Below are 19,682 nucleotides of genomic sequence, written 5' to 3'. Positions count from 1 at the left end.
GCGACTGAAAATTCATTCCACTATCCTGACGGCTATTCAGATTATTACAGGACTTTGATACCACATTGTGCCGACAGCGTTAGAATAGTCTGACTTCTTAATATTTATCACTTTGAACTTCTGGAGTGTTGTGAAACCTTTAGGGAAGTTAGACATTGCATGATATAGCCATGTGAGATTCCAAAGAACCCAGCAGCTTAGAAGTGCTCTTCATTCCTTCCCTTGAACTCCGATAGGTCCTCAGAGATCTTGTTTCAGCTTCTGCAGAGAGCATTTAAAAGGAAGGTAAACAGTAATTATTCTACTTGAATATGTACCCGTATAGTATACGCAAAAGTCTCTTTTGGTAACTAACAGAAAAACATAATCCAGATTTATCGTGTAGGCTTTATCTTGCCCTAACTAGTTCTCAGTTTATAGTATTGGAGGAAGTACTAACGAAAGCATGGCATTATTTTAATAGGACAGTTGAATCTAGTCCAGATATTATGAGCTGCTAATTTGCCATTAGAACAACCTTAAAGGCTTTCAGTAAGCCCAGGTTGGCAGCAACTGGGGTGCATACTGGAAATGAGCTAAATGACATTTTCTGTTTACTTTTTTAGCATTTTACCTGAGGAACCATTCTTTTTAAACTTCAGAGACAAGGACCCCTGTAACTGCAGCAGTTTATATGCTGTTGCCCAGTATAGAGTTTCACCTTGCAACAAAATATTTCTTGTTTTTAAAACTAGTTTTCAAGGGTTTTGGAAAAAGCTTCTGGTGATTGGTAGTTCACAGTCATTTATGGGATGCAGGATTTGTTTCTATAAAAAGGTTTTTACTTTTTTCCCATAGGCAAACATCCTTAAAGGTGATCTGCAAAGGGCATAAAATTGTGTTACTGCTTTTCTTTTGCTGCCTTAAAGAAGTCCTGAAAAGTTTTGACTCTTTTACATGTTTACTGAGGTTTTTTCCATGTCTGTGCTGTGACAGCCAACAAGAGTGATAAATAGTGCTCACTATGGTGTGGCTTTTGTGAGGTGTGGAAGCTTGCTGTCTAGGAACAAGGACAACCGTTCTTTTCACATTGGCTACTGAAGAACTGTACAATGCCAATAACTTTAAGTTTTTGTCTGCATTGGGAAAATGAATTGACTAGGTCAACTGATTTTGACATTAGTGTGGACAAGGGAAGAATTTGTTATCCGATCTTGGTCAACTGGACCACCTCACCTCCCTCTTGGGTTAGTCAGAACCAGCTAACACATTTTTAAACAGGACTCTAAAGGCAAAAATATGTGAGTTAACACGTTTTCTAACATGATGCATTTTTACAGTATAAATAAGACCTGCGTTATTGCTACACTGGCTATATGGAATGGGTAACCTAGAGCTGAAAGTCTGGAGGTATCCAAAAAGCAGGTCCTTGAGCTATACAACCCTAAGATCCCTTTACTTCTAGTCAATGAGGGCTAATGTGCTGGAGATATGATGCTCAAAGTCCCACTATGTGTGGGAAGGAGCAGTCACAGACTGAATTGCTGTTGAGTGTTTTCTGGTGGTTGGTCATCTTGATGAATTATGTTCTGGAGAAACTGTCAGGTTTTTCAGATCTGGGCTTTGTCTACACTGGCGATTTGCCCTACTTATGGCCATCATTAGTTAGTTGTGTAGCTGCTTTAGTGCAAAACCCTTGTGTTGATAGCCAAAGCTGCAACAAGCCACAGTTTGTACTGGTGCATCCAAACCCAGTTTCAAGCAAGAATAAGCTGCTGTGATACTAGGGTTGCCAGGCATCCAGTCTTCGACTGGAATGCCTGGTCAAAAAGGGACCCTGGTGGCTCCGGTCAGCACTGCTGACCGGGCCATTAAAAGTCCAGTTGGTGGCGCAACAGGGCTAAGGCAGGCTTCCTGCCTGCCCTGGCTCCACGCAACTCCTGAAAGTGATCGGTATGTCCCTGTGGTTCCTAGGCACAGGTGTGATCAGGGAAGCTCCACATGCTGCCCAGCCCCGAGCGCCGCCTCTGCAGCTCCCATTGGTTGGGAACCGTGGCCAATGGAGCTGCGGGGGTGGTGCCTGTGAGTGAGGGTGGGGGAGATCAAGCGACAGAGGGAGGGGGCTGGAGTGAGTGGCGGCAGGGTGTCAGAGAAAGGGCAGGGGTGGGGCTTCAGGGAAGGGGTGGGGCAGGGGGCTCAGTTTTGTGCAGTTAGAAAGTTGACAACCCTATCCGGTGCATTTTGTGGCTTATAGTAATTTTACCTGCTGGCACTGTGGGTTTGAACTGGTGCAACTACACCATGTGGCAGCTAGCTACTGATGGCTGAAATCCCAGCGTATCACAATACTGCTGCTGCCGAAGTATCATTGGAACAGAAAATGGGTGAAATGAAAAACCATGTAAACCTCTGTTATATACCCACCTTATAGGAATTTCATGTAGACCACATTTCTCTAGTTTGCTTATGAAAAAGTCATATGGGATTGTGTCAAAAGCCTCACCAGAATCTAGATATATCACAACTATATCACAAGAGCTTGGGCTTCCAGCCTGAACCCGAATGTCTACACTGCAGTTTTGTAGCCCTGCAGCCCAAGCTCCACGAGCCCTGAGTCAGCTGACATGGGCCAGCTGTGGGTGTTTTATTGCAGTATAGACATACCCTTTGTTCCCCCTTTTAAAAGATAGGCACTGTGTTTGCCCTTCTCCTGTCCTCTAGGACCTCATCCATCCTCCATGAGTTCTTGAGGATAATCACTAACAGTACTGAGATTGCTTCAGCTAGTTCCTTAAGTACCCTCGGGTGAATTTCATCATGCCCTTCTGACTTGAACATATCTAACTTATCTAAATATTCTTTAACCTCTTATTTTCCTATTCTGGTTTGTATTCTTTCCCTTGTTGTTAATATTAATTATGTTAAGCATCCAGTCAATGAACCTTTTAAGTGAAAATTGAAGGAAAATAGGCTTTGAATATTTCAGCCTTCTTGAGGTCATCTGTTATGAGCTCTCCTTCCCCAGTAAGTAGTGGACCTACACTTTCCTTTGTCTTTTGCTTGCTGCCAGTGTGTTTATAGAATCTCTCCTTATTGTCTTTTATATCCTTTGAATCATAGAATATCAGGGTTGGAAGGGACCTCAAGAGGTCATCTAGTCCAACCCCCTGCTCAAAGCAGGACCAATTCCCAACTAAATCATCCCAGCCAGGGCTTTGTCAAGCCGGGCCTTAAAAACCTCCAAGGAAGGAGACTCCACCACCTCCCTAGGTAACGCATTCCAGTACTTCACCGAGTGTAACTCACGTTATGCCTTAGCTTTTCTGATTTTGTCCCTATGTGCTTGTGCTATGTCCACGTTAGGCTGGCATGAGGCTTTCAAATAAACATGTACATACTCACGCATCGCAAATTTCAGATCTAAGCCTATATTTCCTTCAAGTTTTGGGGTGTTTAGTTCCAGGGGCTTGGTACAAGCCTTTCTCTAGTATACTTATGTGTATCGAGTCATTGCCGTTCTCCCCCCACCAATGCAACCACTTACATGGCCCCTTCCAAGTTGTATGAGCTGATGCAAAGCCTGCTGGAATCAATCGGAATCATGCCATTGACTTCGATGGAGTTTGGATCAGACTTTGAGAGAACAACTTATTGCTGCCTCTTTCCCCTCACATGGTCTTTCCATACTGACCTAGAAGTCGAATGCAGAAGTGTGAAATTATAGTCCATGTCACCACACTCCTTTTCAACTTAAAGGAAGTGCCTGAGCACACTTTTAGATCCTCGAAAATGCCAGTAACCTTCAAGAGAAGTTTTTTTCTGTCCAAGCTTGTAACACAAGGCAGAGATTTTAATAGAAAACATAACTTTATCTAAAAAATCAGACCATGCCCTTTAAATGTAAAGGCGAGGATAAAAGCTTGCCAGAGTAAGTCAGTCGATAGGATAGTGTGTGTCAATATACGCCCAGCAATTACACCTCTACCCCGATATAACGCGATCTGATATAACACAAATTTGGATATAATGCGGTAAAGCAGTGCTCCGGGGAGGTGGGGCTGCGCACTTTGGCAGATCAAAGCAAGTTCGATATAACATGGTTTCACCTATAACGCGGTAAGATTTTTTGGCTCCCAAGGACAGAGTTATATCGGGGTAGAAATGTACTTGTAAATCTAATGCAAGTGAGAGAGGTGAGTGTTTGCCTGAGACTAAATATGGCCACTTGTGGTATAAGAGACACACAAAGCACAGTGAAAAAATGTACTTCCGTAGAGCTAACATCTTAGCCTTACTCGACTGCACAGAACAGTAAAGGGGAGTATTTCCCTGTCAGACTGTGACTGTGGTTGTGGTGGGGAGAGCAAGGGTTGCTTGCCTAATATTCCTGCTGCAAGTAAATGAACAGAGGGGAGCAGGGAGTGGGAGGAATTCTAGATTCTCCCTCCTACAATCACCAAGTAGAGTAATGGGCTGGGCACCCATGGGTTAGCGAGTTGATCTGTAAAAGGGGCTGAAGTAACTTTGACTCCTCCCCTACAGCAAGTAGGGAGCAGGGGAGGAACTGTAAATCTCAGGTTGTTAGCAGGTCTACTTCTGGAGCAGTGCAGCTACTCGCTGCCCCTTACTCGGAGTACATCATCAAGTTACAATCGTGCCTCGAGTGTTTTCTGTTTGTGTGTGTGAGAAGTTTTTAGGGTTGTTTGGACTGTAAAAGACCATGAGTGATGTGCTAGTGCACCCCCGGCTTCATGTATGCCACATGCTTAATGAGGATTTCTAAGCTACCTTTGAAAGGTGGGTGCCATCTGTAGCCTTTGGTATCTCTGATTCTACAGCTGATCTTGGCAGCTTGTCAAATAGCCCATCTGCATATGTGGTTATAAAGATTATCCTGAAAACTAGTTAAACTTTTCCCAAGCTTTATATTGACTCCTTTATGTCTGTCTGGCTTGATATTCCTTCCAAGGAAGCGGTCCTTCCAGTAATGATAAACTGCTACTATGACATACAAGGAGTCACCATCCAAGCTTCCACCCCTTTGAGGGGTTGTTGTGTGGAGATAACCAGATCTTTGCATGGGTTGCCTCCCTGCAGTGTTTCTAATAAAATCACCGTTAACATATTGGGTAACTTTTTTTCTTTCCGTATTTCATTTTTGCCTCTTCCTCATCTATCATTCATATATGAGGTTCTAAGATCTCATTGCGCAGTCTGTTACCTGATATCAGTGTTGTGCAGCTTGGCCCGTGATGCATGAAATCGGACCAAGCTGTGTGCTCATGCCATGCAGCATGGCTAATCATTCTCAAATGCTATCATCAGTTATCTTGGAGGAGGAAAAAAAATCCTAGCTGCCTGTGGTTGATTTAATCTTTAAAATCAGGAGAGACTTTGCAGTGATTAAAGAGCCATTTCCTGACTACATATTGATACGAGCTGCTTCCAAGTCAAATATAAGAGAGCCTGACAGGCATTCAGACCTTCTGTGATTGGCAGGTCCCAGCACACTGGATGGTAATCTCTTTCCAGATTTTATTTCAAGAAATTCTGGGGTGGTCTGCATTTAATACAGAACTATCTCATGTAATTGCCCTGGCATTTCTTATTGTAATCGACAAGATTGCACTTTTAATTTGCAGGATTCGTAAGGGCAGTTGGAAAGTTGTACCCAGAAATCAAGGGATTTATACTGTTCTCCAATAGTTTCCAGAAACTGGTTGCTCTGGGGGCAATTTTATGGTCTAAGAAATGCCAGATAAGAATCCATATTGAATATTTCTACATTACTGCAGCTTCTTTTGGTGCATATAAATATGACAAAGCATTCTAAGCTAGAGCATTAGTGAGGATGCTGTGATACAGTATTGTATATGTTGCCCTTTGACACCCTAAAATGATCTGGGTATGGGGATTACTATATTTAATCACGTATAAAATGGCTTCCACATTTAGGGTCCAATCCTGCAAGCTCATCCTCAGGGAGAGACCTTCTGCAGCTGTGTGGTACCCCATAGCTTCGAGGGCCTGTGTGGGGTTAGGGGCAGAGGCTGGGGCCTGTACAGAAGATCTTTCAGGATCAGAGTCTAGCACAATGAGAGGTCCTGATCCATGGCTGGGGCTACCACAATACAAATAAATAATATAATGATAAATAATAATGTCTCTCACCTTTTGGATTATTTGGCAGTCTCTGTGCTCACACTGGCCCTTGCCATCTTCCTTGGGGCAGAATATTACAAAGATCTGCCTTTGAAACTGGGTACTGAAGCTGTTGTCCTGGTTCCGTTCTTTCTATCCAAGGTACCCCGACAGAGATTATTATTGAAATGCTGCCATAAATGAGCCTGGTGCTTCACAACCAAACGAAGTCACGGCATTGAAAAGCTCACAATCTAGATAATGCCATGGGGCTGGAGTTTTAGGTCCAGATTTAACAATACACTTAAGCACATGCTTAAGTCCATCCTTATTCTGCAAAACACTTAAGTACAGATGCTTGTACCCCATTGACTTCAGTGGAACTTAACCATGTGTTTAAGTACTTTGCTGAATAAGAATGGCCCTAAGCATATGCTTAAAATAAAAAATAAATTTAAGTGCTTTGCTTAATCAAGGCCCATATGAGTGAGGTCTTTGGTTTAAGGTCTTATGGAGTCTTGTGCTCTTTTTAGGAAACGCTTTCCCCTTATTTCTGTCCCAATATCCCATTTCTTTTCCATATAGATCTCAAGCTGATACCAACAAGTTATGAAAGATGAAAAGGTCCCCAGCCCTGGTCAAGGGCAATAACTAGTGATTTTATTATTCTTTTCTGTCTTCTACAGCTCTGATACCAGAGGCTGGATGGAATGGTGTCCTCTGGACCTTTCTTATGTGAGTTATTTAGATCTTATTTTATTGCTAACAGTTCATCAAATTGAATAAAAAAATGCTTCTCCAATCTCAAACACAAATTGCTATTTTTAAAAAAAGTTTATAGCTATAATCCCAGAAAAACAAAAGTTTGCCACTTAGAAGTATGAGCATACAATGAAAATAAACCAAAATGAAGGGAAAAAAGAGTTTAGAGATTAAAAAAAAAGGGCTGTAGGGATTTATTGTGCTGAAGTTCTTTGCTAAGCGAAATTCCACTTTCTGTAAATGATTATTTAATTGTTGATATGAATTTAGCCTGGTGATAAAAAATTTTCCTGGCTCTAACAGACATTCCTTACTGGAAAGAAATAAATCAGGTGAGTTTGAATTGTGCTGAATCGTGTCACTGATTCACTCTCAGTTGAATAACTGTTCCATGTCACTATACTTGGTACAATTCTGTGAACAAAAACGTAGTTTGAACGAGATTGAGGATGATTAAGTGTGACATCTCCCAGTGCAAACTCTAAAAAGCAAAGAAATTCCAAGTTTTGGGACACCTCTTAACAGTACGATACCACAGAGCACATTTCCACTGAGAATGACAGACTTGCCCTCATCTCCACGAACTTCCTTCTGCCTCCAACAGGTAATGAAATACACAGCACACTAATCTGTATAATGGTATAACCTTAATCGCAATTTCAGCAGTATAAACAAATAATCAGGCTTGACATATGAGCACGAGTTAAGTCTGAGCTGTGTTGTGTTTGTGGGGGAAGTATGAGGTTGTAATTAAGGGGCCAAATCCTGAAGTCCATGTACAGGCTAAACTTCCACCAAATCCAATGGGAATTTTGCCTCACTGAGGACCACAGGATTAGGACCAATAATATTTGTACTTGTCTATTGCTCTCGTGAGTTCCTTCAAATCCTGAAGAAGTAAATTGAAATTAATTACACTTAACATCCGCATGATTGAGCCCACGGTTCTTTCCGTCAGAAGATGTCCAGGCATTTTACTTAACACTTCGGTGAGATAGGCAATATTATCAATTTTCATGCGGGGAAACTGAGCCACAGAAAGGTTAGAATACTTTGCCCACCTCACAAAGTCACTGGCAGAGCTTAGTAGAGCTCAGGAGTGAAACCCTAGCCTACTTGAAATCAACAGCAAAGCTCCCATTGACTTCGCCAGGGCCAGGATTTCACCCTAGGTCTCTTTTCTCCCATCTTCTGCCCTAACTACTAAAATAAGTTTCTTCTCATTTGGTTCAGAGAACATTGATGTCTAAGGGCTGGTGTACAGTGGCGGGGGGGGGGGGGTTCGAGCTAAGATACGCAACTTCAGCTACGAGAATAGCGTAGCTGAAGTTGACGTATCTTAGATCGACTTATCTCCCCTCCTCACAGCGCGGGATCGATGGCCGCGGCTCCCCCGTCGACTCCGCTTCCGCCTCTTGCCCTGGTGGAGTTCCGGAGTTGACGGGGAGCGCGTTCGGGGATCGATTTATTGTGTCTAGACGAGACGCGGTAAATCAATCCCCGATAGGCCGATTGCTACCCACCGATCCGGCGGGTAGTGAAGACGTACCCTAAGGCATGAAGATGCTGTATTAGCGCTTTTTCAGAGGAGAGTTCAGTTTTGTGGCCTGTTACTACCATTATTTATTTTGAATAAAGTCCAGTGTTATAAAGCATGTGGACAGTCAGGCTGTGGATAACATGTTTAGTATGGTTCTGACTCAGACCTGCTAGTTTGGCAAAGCCTATGAGGTGTATATGCCAGAAAGTTAACTCCCTTGGAGTAGTGCTTCTTATCAGATGCTTTCTTAATTCTGCATGAGATTCTACTAATGCAGATCGAGATATGTCTTCTTGAATCTGGGCTTTGTGTTTCCAGAATGTTTTGTGTATAGGAATGTGAGAACTGCAGGTATAACATTATAGAAAATTCTTACATGGCTAGTGCCACCTATTGGTGGGGGGAAATGAATTGAAAATTCATGCTTATTTGCATTTATCAAAATTATGGGAGGTTAGGGAAAGAATGAAGCGTTACTGTTGGTTTGAATTGTTTTAAATTAGACTGTGTAAAGAGATGTAATGGTACATTTGGGCTTCTTCATTTAGAACAGATTGAAATGAATTTTTAGATGTAATCACTATGACTTTCAATACAATTGATTCTCTTGTTCGGTTTAAATTGAAATCTCTTGCAAGATATATAGGGATGATCTGAAAATGTTTAAATATTTAGCGGCATAAACAAGCCTATTTGTATGTGCATGTGTCTTAATCTGGTAAAGGGCAACTATTCATTTAGGGCTCAGTCCAGTTTTCATTGAATGGAAGTTGGATGCAGTCTCTAATCCCCAAGAACGTGTACCAGAACCATGTGTCACCCAATGAAATTAATAGGTAGCAGGTTTAAAACAAACAAAGTTCTTCACACAACACACAGTCAACCTGTGGAACTCGTTGCCAGGTGATATTGTGAAGGCCAAAACTATACGGGGGTCAAAAAAGAATTCAATAAGTTTATGGAGGATATCAATGGCTATTTGCCAAGATGATTAGGGATGCAACCCCATGATCTGGGTGTCCCTAGCCTCTAACTGCCAGAATCTAGGAGTGGATTATAGTGGATGGCTCACTCGATGATTGCCTGTTCTATTCATTTCCTCTGAAGCACCTGGCATTGGCCTCTAGAATACTGGGTTAGAGGGATTATTAGTCTGACTCAGTATGGCCATTCTTATGTGTATCTGGGGTGATACCAAACCTAATGGAAATAGAAATATCAATTTTTTTTCTCAACTTAAATTCCAATGAATGGCGGTGGTGCTGGTCTTTTAATTTTTTTTTTAATCTTTAAACATTTCCCTTCACTCTTGGAAATCAAATGCAACAGCATTGGTCTATGGTAGATTCATAGATTCCAAGTCCAGAAGGGACCACTGTGATCCTCTAATCCAGTGATGGGCAACCTGCGGCCCGCGGGTCACATGTGGCCCATCAGGGTAATCTGTTTGCGGGCCGTGAGACATTTTGCTGATGTTGACCGTCCACAGGCATGGCCCCCCACAGCTCCCATTGGCTGGGAATGGCGAACCGTGGCCACTGGGATCTGCGGGGGGCCATGCCTGTGGATGGTCAATGTCAGCAAAATGTCTCGCAGCCCGCAATCAGATTACCCTGATGGGCCACATGCGGCCCGCAGGCACCAGGTTGCCCACCCCTGCTCTAGTCTGTATAACACAGGCCATAGAATTTCCCCCAAATCATTCCTAGAGCAGATCTTTTAGAAAAACATCTGATCTTGATTTAAAAATTGCCAGTGATGGAGAATCCATCACAACCCTGGGTAATTTGTTCCAATGATTAATTATCCCCACTGTCAAAAATGTACACCTTATTTCCAGTCTGAATTTGTCTAGCTTCCACTCCAGGCGTTGGGTCATGTTAGACCTTTCTCTGCTAGATCGAAGAACCCACTATTAAATATTTGTTCCCCATATAGACACTTATAAACTGCAATCAAGTTACCCCATAACCTTCTCTTTTTTAAGCTAAATAGATAGAATTCTTTCAGTCTATCACTGTAAGGCACAGTGTCACATTGGAAACTCATGTTCAACTGATCATCTATGATAACCACCAAAAGATTTTCAGAGTCACTGCTTCCCAGAATAGAGTTCCCCAGCATGTATATGACCTACATTCTTTGTTACTAGATGTATACATTTTCACTGAGCTATATGAAAATGCATATCATTTGCTTGCACCCAGTTTACTACGTGATTTGGATTATGAGATTGTGTATAAGCAGGTTACACTTACAAGCTAGTCTCACTACTCAGACTGAAATGGGAGCTGTGATGAAGGGGAGAAACAGCGTGCCAGCACGGCAGTGGTTAAAGGGATGCCTCTGGGCACAGTTAGCCCTGCCCTGTTACAACTGCAGCCAATGCCTGGCCTGGAGAGGGGAGAAAAGAAGAGATCCTGGCTCAGTTGAGAGCTGACTGGCAAAGAGGCAGGAGCTAGCTGCCTCCCTACCTCAGAGGAAAGGTCACTAGCCTGCCAACTGAAGCAGCCACTGGGGACGAAGTGCTTTCTCCCCAGCCAAGGGGGAATGCAGAGGAGACCTAGGAGACTCCGGCAACTGAGGTAACTGGGTGACTGAAGCCCAGAGACATTGTGGGGTTTGGTCTCACTAAACCTATGGCTGCCCTGCACAAAGGAGCCTGGGACCACAGCAGGGCACCACCCAAGATCCACAAGGGGGCACTATGGGAGCCAAGCCACTTCAATGAATTGGACTATATTTAGGGGACAATGGTAGGAAGTAGTCAGTGGATTTAGACTACCTGCTGTTCAGGGGTTCAGACCATCTCCTGTTCAGGGGTTGATGCACACAGGGCCCTGGGCTGGAACCTGGTGGAGAGGGAGGGTCCGGGTTCCCCTACCCCACTGCCTAAAAGACTGAGGCACCTCAACTGGGGAAACTGGGGGCTGGAGGTCAGGTGCGCCAACCACTAGGCCTCCCAGCCCTCTAAGCAACCTGTTACAGGAGCAAAATGTGAACAAACAGTGAATATAATATATATGTTCCCATTTCTAAAGATAATGGAACAATTCTTATTATGGAAAGGTTTATGTAAAATAGGATTCTATGTTACATAAATCTATATAGGACTGAACCTCAACTCTACCCAGAAGCTGAATGACTTGGTTATTGGATTACTCCCCCATTACCTGGGGTTGATCTCAACTAGCTACATCAAGATGACAATGTCTTGTCTCCAGTGGGATTTTACATTGAGATAGCTAGCTTGATTTTAAATTACACATTTTCTGCATTGAAGAAATAGCCTTTGAGATAAATAAATAAAAACAAGTATTACTCACTTTTTAAAAAAAATCCTGCAAAGTGATCCATCAGGTCTTGATCCATCAATACTCCTGAGCACATACTTCAACTTTAAAGCCAATATTTAAATACATTGTGGGAAAACAAATGTCAGTGGAGAATTTTTGATCAGTTCTTCTCAGGTGCCATCACAAGGATTGGATGGGCACAGAGGAGAATTAAGCTTTCTCCCCGAGAGGTTGTCCCTTTGGGACTGCCCATGCTTGCATCTATTCTATACATCAGTTGTTCTCCATCTTTATTATCCTGAATACCAGTTTGCAAGTGAGATAAAGTCACAAACACCTGCCATCCCAGCTTCTCAATCCTGCACTATTTGTTAGCGAATCATTTGAGGGTACATCTATACAGCAGCTGGGAGGTATAACTTCCAGTTTGAGTAAATAGAATCATAGAATAGAATATCAGGGTTGGAAGGGTCCTCAGGAGGTCATCTAGTCCAACCCCCTGCTCAAAGCAGGACCAATTCCCAACTAAATCATCCCAGCCAGGGCTTTGTCAAGCCTGACCTTAAAAACCTCTAAGGAAGGAGAGTCAACCACCTCCCTAGGTAACCCATTCCAGTGCTTCACCACCCTCCTAGTGAAATTTTTTTCCTAATATCCAACCTAAACCACCCCCGCTGCAACTTGAGACCATTACTCCTTGTTCTGTCATCTGGTACCACTGAGAACAGTCTAGATCCATCCTCTTTGGAACCCCCTTTCAGGTAGTTGAAAGCAGCTATCAAATCCCCCCTCACTCTTCTCTTCTGCAGACTAAACAATCCCAGTTCCCTCAGCCTCTCTCATAAGTCATGTGCTCCAGCCCCCTAATCATTTTTGTTGCCCTCCGCTGGACTCTTTCCAATTTTTCCACATCCTTCTTGTAGTGTGGGGCCCAAAACTGGACACAGTACTCCAGATGAGGCTTCACCAATGTCGAATAGAGGGGAATGATCATGTCCCTCGATCTGCTGATAATGCCCCTACTGGATGTATGCTAGCTCTGCTTGACCTAGCACCTAAAAATAGCAGTGTGGCTGCCCCAGCATGGGTGGGGGCTCACTCTATCCATCCAAGTACAATCCCACTTGACCCAGTGGGTACATATTTGGGCAGCTAGCTCAAGCCACCACCTCTTCAGCCATGTCCACCCTGCTATTTTTAGCATGCTAGCTTGAGCAAAACTAGCTTGTGTACATCTGCTCAAACTGGGAATTACACCTCCCAGCGGCTGTGTAGACATTCCCTGTGAAACACTGCTGTACATAAAGAGTGAACATTAGGCTCTAGGCCTGTCCATCTAGCACAACCACAACATTTACCTCAAGAAGATGGTCTAGATAGTCATTCGAACCATGGACCTCCAAAGAAATCTTGTGTGAAGGATATTCAGACCCAGATAACTCATGGCTATCAGCAAGCAATTCCAATTGTCTGCATCGCTGAAAACCCCCAGAAGCTCCTGATATTTCCCTGCTTTGCATTTCCTAACTCAGACGAATATATATAAGGTCAGAACAAAAGCAGAAGTTCAGAGACTTTTCAGTTTGTTGAAATGAGCACCACTTATCTGAAGTGAAATGTAATTTTTCTTTCTCGCTGGCAGTGACTGATGATGGTTTAAAACACTAAATCTGTCTCATTGCAGGTTATTCAGGATGCAAGCTCAGCGCTCATTGACTTGATTTTATTTGGACTGTATTGTACCTGCAGTAAGAATGCTTTAGTGGAACATTTATCCCTTTGCTGCCACTGTAGGAGCAGTCAACCCAGATAGAGCCTTTGAATGAAGATTGATTCTAAGCATGGGATTTCTTCCAGAATCAATCTATCTATGAGAATGCCAAGAAATTCAATACAAATGAAAGAGCAAATTATGTTTTTTCAGTTTCTAAACAAACATTTAATATACCATTAATTTTGTGCTTGTGTTTTTGTTATTTTTTTTCCAGGACAGATTTCTCTCATGTGGGTCCTCCTCCTCTCTTCTTAACTGCATTTAATGTGCCTGAAGGGAAAACATCCTGAACATTGCACTAAGATTAAAAATACTCTGTAAGCAATAACAGTTATATTTAGTGCTGGTGAAAGGTGCTGGATTCACAGCTCTGCCAGGTGAAATCATCTATTCAACCATGTAATTGCTACTGGACAAGCTTCCCTGCACTGCACCATGCAATAAGTCCAAACTGGAGGAAACACCCGTGAGGGTTGAGATGGAAGTTTAGTCTTTATGACTATTCATACTTAGCCTCTCTGCTGAGACAGTTAATTAAAGCCAAATGTGGTGGTAGTTTGTGCTGTGGAATGAGTCCACTAGGATCTAGATGAAGACCATAAAATTGTGTCATGAACAGACAGGGAAAAGCTTCAGGTAATAACTTTTGGGGTGAAATCCTGATCACTTTGAAGTCAATAGGATTGTTGCCATTGACTTCAATGGGGCTGAATTTCACCCTGGGTCTCTGCTGACCAGGGTTCAGAGTTTAGCTAATCGACATAAACCACCTAATCACCCCAAATTTGTCTTTGGCTTTAACAGATACTATTTGTCTATAAAAGGCACTAAGTTCTTTCCTGTCTTTTTTACCCACAGTGAAAGCTGTTTTTTGCTCAAGCTGTTGTTGGTGTTTTGGCTGACATGCAGCACACAGGGAGAGGGTAGCAGGGTGGGGTGGAGCAGAGTCTAACCAAGACTATGTTACAGAGGTTAAGAAAACAGCTTCCACAATGCACCCAGCCTCCACCCTCCCTTCATTCTGTGTACACATGTTTTGGGGGGATCATGTTTTTTTCAGACTTCTCAGCTGAGATTTTGCACATGCCCCCAGGCAGACATGCAAAGGTACTTTGTAGCTTTTTTTTTTTTTTAAATAGAAACACCACACTTCCAAGTTCTTTCACATATAAATTAACAATATGTGAAACAAGAGGCTCCATGAAGTTTGAATTACCCTATCACTCATGAGGAGCTACAATATTAGTGTTACTGCTCTCGATTTCATTTAAAAAAGTGAGGAAAACAATTCAAATGTCTGCAGACCCAGCCTAATAAAAATGATAGATTAGATGTCAAAGTTTCCCCCAGCCCCTTTCTCTGATCCTCCCTCCACCCTCACACTTCTGTTGTTTAAAAAGAAGTCATGCAATAATTTGCTTGCTGTTGTCAGCTTTTGGAAATTGCCAGCTGATTCTGGTAGCTCAGGGATTAGAGTATTTTGCTTGCACTCAGTGGGTGATGGAGTTTAAAAACCTGCATTGCCTCAATAATTTAGCACTTTACATTTCAATTTTTTTTGCCCATTTTGTTCTGCTGAAGTTTGTTCCGGTTTTACCTTTGTGCTTTTCCACCAGTGTGAACAGCACGATTGACAAAGGCAGAACTTGCAGAACGTTAACGACGTCAAGTGAAGACAGTTTTAGAATGATATTCGAGCTTATACGGGGAATTCAAAATGGAGACCCAGCACAGTAGTCTTCACAATGGGAGGTCAGACTAAATTGAAATTGGGCACCTACTACTAGTTCTTTGCTAAGGATTCTATAGAGCTTCTCAAAATATGCCAACAGTTACAGATATGTTAAATGGAAGTGAGTTAAATACCTTACAAGAAAATACCAGGGTAGGAGCAGGTGTAACCCACACACCACCTGGGTGTGGTGTTCTGTCCCATCTAGTGGCACTTAGAGAGAGAGAGAGAAAATGAGTCTGCTCTACGGCCTTAGCTAACAGCCAGTTTGCTTTCAGCTCATGCAGTAGAGGCTCATGCACTAAGCTTCAGAAATCCATGGTTTGATCCCACCCACCGACAACTGGGGTCTGTCAGTGTTACTGAGCTAAAAGCCAACTGACTGTTAGCTAAGGCTGTAGAGCAAACTCATTAATCTCTCTCTCTAAGTGGTCTCGGTGCCACTAGATGAGACACAACACCACACCCAGGAGGTGTGTGGGGTACACAGGCAGTGTTAAACATACAGTATATTAAAACTGATGAGCCAAATCCTGGTCCCAGGAAGACCAATGGAAATGTAAATCTTCTGCCAGGTGGAGCCAGCAGCAACCAGGGCCAGGTTCAATATCTAGGGGTTCCTTTTCAACAATACAACACAAAAACGGCTCCACCCTCCACCAGTAACCTGGGAAAATTACACACCAGCCCTGGGCACCTTGGAGAGGCAATACTTCCTCACTCGCAAGCACAGAGTCTGAGTTTAGAAAATAAACTTTTAATGAAAGGAGGGAAGTCACCTGACATTAATTAGGGAAAGTGCCACAAGCAGGATTCATCATCATAAAACTGTGAGCAGGACACCCACTCCAGAGTGCATGGGGGCAGTGCCTTCTGCCTCACGTTCTTGAGTTCTGTAACCAAAAGTTCCTTTTCTGTGTCTCTCGCTGCTCCCTCATCATACCCACTCTCAGTGGTTGGCCTTGGTCAGTGAGGACCCAGGGTTCAGAGGTGCATCTGTGTGAATTCACCTCCCACCCGGGGAGGAAGGCATCTTGCTTGCTTCATCATCTGAGCACTTGCTGTGGCTGGCCACCCCACCAGCCATGATTCCTCTCTGCTTGCCACCTCACCAACTGCCGTTCCACTCACTGGTCACCTTCTGCCACCTGCCTCTCTGCTGTGACCTCTGCAGATCAGTCTCTTGAGGTTTTACCCAGCTCTCAGTGATTGTCTCTTAGGCTGGGTAGAAACACTGCCCCACCACAAGTGATTGTCAGCTCTTTTGAACACTTAAAATAACAAAAGGCTCCCAATGGAGCCTATTTAGCTCTATCTTTGAATAGTGGGGAGGAACAGGTTAAACCAGACAGGGGATCCTTATGGAGAGTCTACTCCTTCTGGCTGGGATACCTATCCCCAACCTCTTACTTTCACAGGGGTCTGGCATTCGAGCCCCTGGCTTAACGAGGTGCTTTCAGCTTAATAGGCAGCGCAGGTTTAAAACAAACAAACGGAAGTGTTTTTTTACACAACCTACACTCAACCCGTAGAACACCTTGCCAGAGGATGTTGTGAAGGCCAAGACTATAACAGGGTTCAAAAAAGAACTAGATAAGTTCATGGAGGATAGGTCCATCAATAGCTATTAGCCAGAATGGGCAGGGATGGTGTCCCTAGCTTCTGTTTGCCAGAAGCTGGGAATAGGCGACAGGGGATGGATCACTTGATGATTACCTGTTCTGTTCATTCCCTTTGGGGCACCTGGCATTGGCCACTGTCAGAAGGCAGGATACTGGGCTAGATGGACCTTTGGTCTGCCCCAGTATGGCCGTTCTTATGTTCTTATAAGGGTGACCCCCTCATTTGGGATAGGTTAAGCACTGTTCTGCTCCCCTTTATTCATACAATAAAGACAACAACATTGATAAAATTTCACTACCCCTGCATTCAGTATTAAAGTGATTTGTAACCCAACACCAGCCAAAGTTGATCACTTTGAGCAACACCACTCTATCTTTTGGATAGCTAGGCAGAGTAGGTGTGTTCAGTAAATACAGTTTGCTCCTGAAGTCTCTCCCCATCCCAGCCATCAGGGGAGAATTCATTCAGACACTGCTTACAGTAAGTTTTTCCATTGAATTCTGTGGAACCAGGATGTGATCTGTAGATCTCAAAGAACTTTACCAAAGTGAGTAAGTATTATCCTTAGTTTGCACTAGAGGGAAGCCAAGGCTCAGAGACATGGAATGACTTCACCGGCTCACACAATATGTCAATGGCAGAGCTGGGAATAGAACTCAAGTCATCTTCATTTCAGGCATCCGTGTCAGAACATGCTTAACTGCTTCTTGTCTTTCATCTTGGTTTGTAAATATATAGAACCTTGGTTGAGCTGCAGATTACCTGTGTAGATCTTGCTCTTCTACCTCATGTGAATGGCCATGATCCAGAATCTGTTGTGTGCCTCATATTTTTAGCTTAAAAATCCCGTTGGCCTTAAAGGTGAAAGGATGCCTTTTCATAATTGCCAATATCCTGGACAAATTGTGACTAACTGCCATGTTACACCGTAAGTTTGTCTTTCATTGATATGTGGATCTGCTTTAAAAATGAGCTTCAGTCTCCTTAAGATTGTTCTGGCACTGTTATTTAATAAGGCAAAAAAAAAAAAAAGAGATCAAACGGAGTTAGGGTTGCCACCCAGACAGTTTTTCAAGCCGCCAAGTCATTTTTGTGCAGCTTGTCCTGTTGTTTTTATTTTAAATGTAAATTAAATGTCAGCTGTCCAGCCTTCCTGATTTTTGTCTGTTTCTTAGCCAAATGGCACTGCATGTGCTGACTCCTGATAGACGGACTGTTCTAGAAGCCATGCTGAATTGAAAGTGCCAGAACAAGTCTCTGTGTTAGCAGTGCAGGAGCAGACTAACAAAAAGAAAACCATGCACTTGGCTGATGTTTCTTCCACCTCTAGTTCCCAAAAAAGGCAGCATAAAGAAGAGATGAATGAAGGAGGTATAGAAAGAAGGTATATAGATGATAAAGAATGGGGAAAAGGGTGGAAAAAGAGAAGAAAGGGTAAGGATGTGGAAGACACAGGCACATGGGTGAGTAAGGAATACAGAAAAATGGCAACCCTTTCTTTCAACTCTTGCCAACCTCCTGGTTTTACATTTGGCAAACCAGGACAACCATAAATGGAAAAGTCTGTAGCTACAAACGTGTGTTTTTCTTTAATATGTCTGTGAAAAAACCTGCTTTCATTGTTCATTTTCCATAACAAATGCTATACTTTGGATCTAGGTGCTCTCCGTGTATGAAGCACTTTGGTCCGCAGTCGTGGGGGCTTATATATGTTATGTTTGTTATGTTTGTCTGGGCTGTGTAAAGGATATGTATTTTCATAACTGATTGTTATAATCACAGTATGAGGCAGGAATGCCTTAAAAGACAGGAGTAATAGAGCAGGGGTCAGTCCTGGAAGGTTAACGAATAGAAATTAGCTTTTGGGAAGCATTTGAAGGTGAATAGCCGACAGTAAAATTGTTTCTGCACTGTGACAGCATCATCCAAAATACATTCTGGAGTACTTGGTTATTTTGTGCTGGAATGCATACTGAGCAGCAAATACAACTTCTTGTTTCTTGTGACAAGCTTTCATGAATAGTTATTTCATTATTCCTACATTTCTTTCAAATGTATCATCCTGCTTACACCTCACATACTAGTTTCATGAGGGTCACAGGATCGCAGACATCAAATTACCTTATTTCATTGAACTTCAGCCCAGCCCAGGGAGTCTGAAATAGCAGTCAGAATGGAAAAGCCACCACTTCAGATTAGATGATGTAAAGGTTAGAAAGTTTCTTAAAGCAAAATAAAGTAGATTATTTTTACTGATGGTGCAGTAGTTTATTTCAGAAATTTAGGACAACAGCCCCCAAAATCTAGCTGGATAGAAATCCTGGCTCTATAGCAAAACTCCCATTGACTTCAGTGGAGCCAGGATTTTGCCCTAGGTTTTTATACCATGTGTCAAGCTGTCTGGAGTGGCTCACAAACATGGAAGCCAACCTCAGGGCAGACTGTTACAAACCAGGGCACAACCCCAAACTGGTAATATGTTCTATAATTAGATTTCACCAACCAAGTATCAAGTGTGAATTCCTCAAGTACTATAACAGCCTCAACATGGAGTTACAGACAGTCCCCTTGGGTACTGTGGTCTATCTTGCCTCCCAGGCAAGCTTGCCTTTGTGATAGATGGTCCCTTACACCACAAATCACAACAATATTCAGGGTACTCCCAGTCCGAAAAGACCAGTCACTTGCCCCAGATCAGTTGTACCTTAGATTTGTCACCAAAGACAACACTTATAGCCAATCCTGTAATAAACTAAAGATTTATTAACTAGGAAAAAGAAATGAGAGTTGTTTACAAGGTTAAAGCAGGTAAACATACACACACACGAGTTATAG

The 19,682-nt window shown here is 42.9% G+C and overlaps 1 long non-coding RNA gene across 1 annotated transcript in view; it reads left to right on the top strand.

Annotated features, from left to right (window-relative positions):
• The first annotated feature begins 231 nt into the window (after positions 1-231).
• Positions 232-19,682, top strand: part of LOC128834862 (uncharacterized) — a 57,637-nt gene continuing 38,186 nt past the window's right edge. The window contains exons 1-2 of the long non-coding RNA XR_008444501.1: positions 232-285; positions 6,807-6,855. This is a non-coding gene — a long non-coding RNA (uncharacterized LOC128834862). The remainder of the gene's footprint in view (positions 286-6,806; positions 6,856-19,682) is intronic.

The sequence above is a fragment of the Malaclemys terrapin genome, chromosome 3, assembly GCF_027887155.1.
Source record: "Malaclemys terrapin pileata isolate rMalTer1 chromosome 3, rMalTer1.hap1, whole genome shotgun sequence".
Lineage (NCBI taxonomy): Eukaryota > Metazoa > Chordata > Testudines > Emydidae > Malaclemys > Malaclemys terrapin.
The sequence above is the reverse complement of the archived record's forward strand: the minus strand, read 5'-3'. Positions and strand labels throughout refer to the sequence as shown.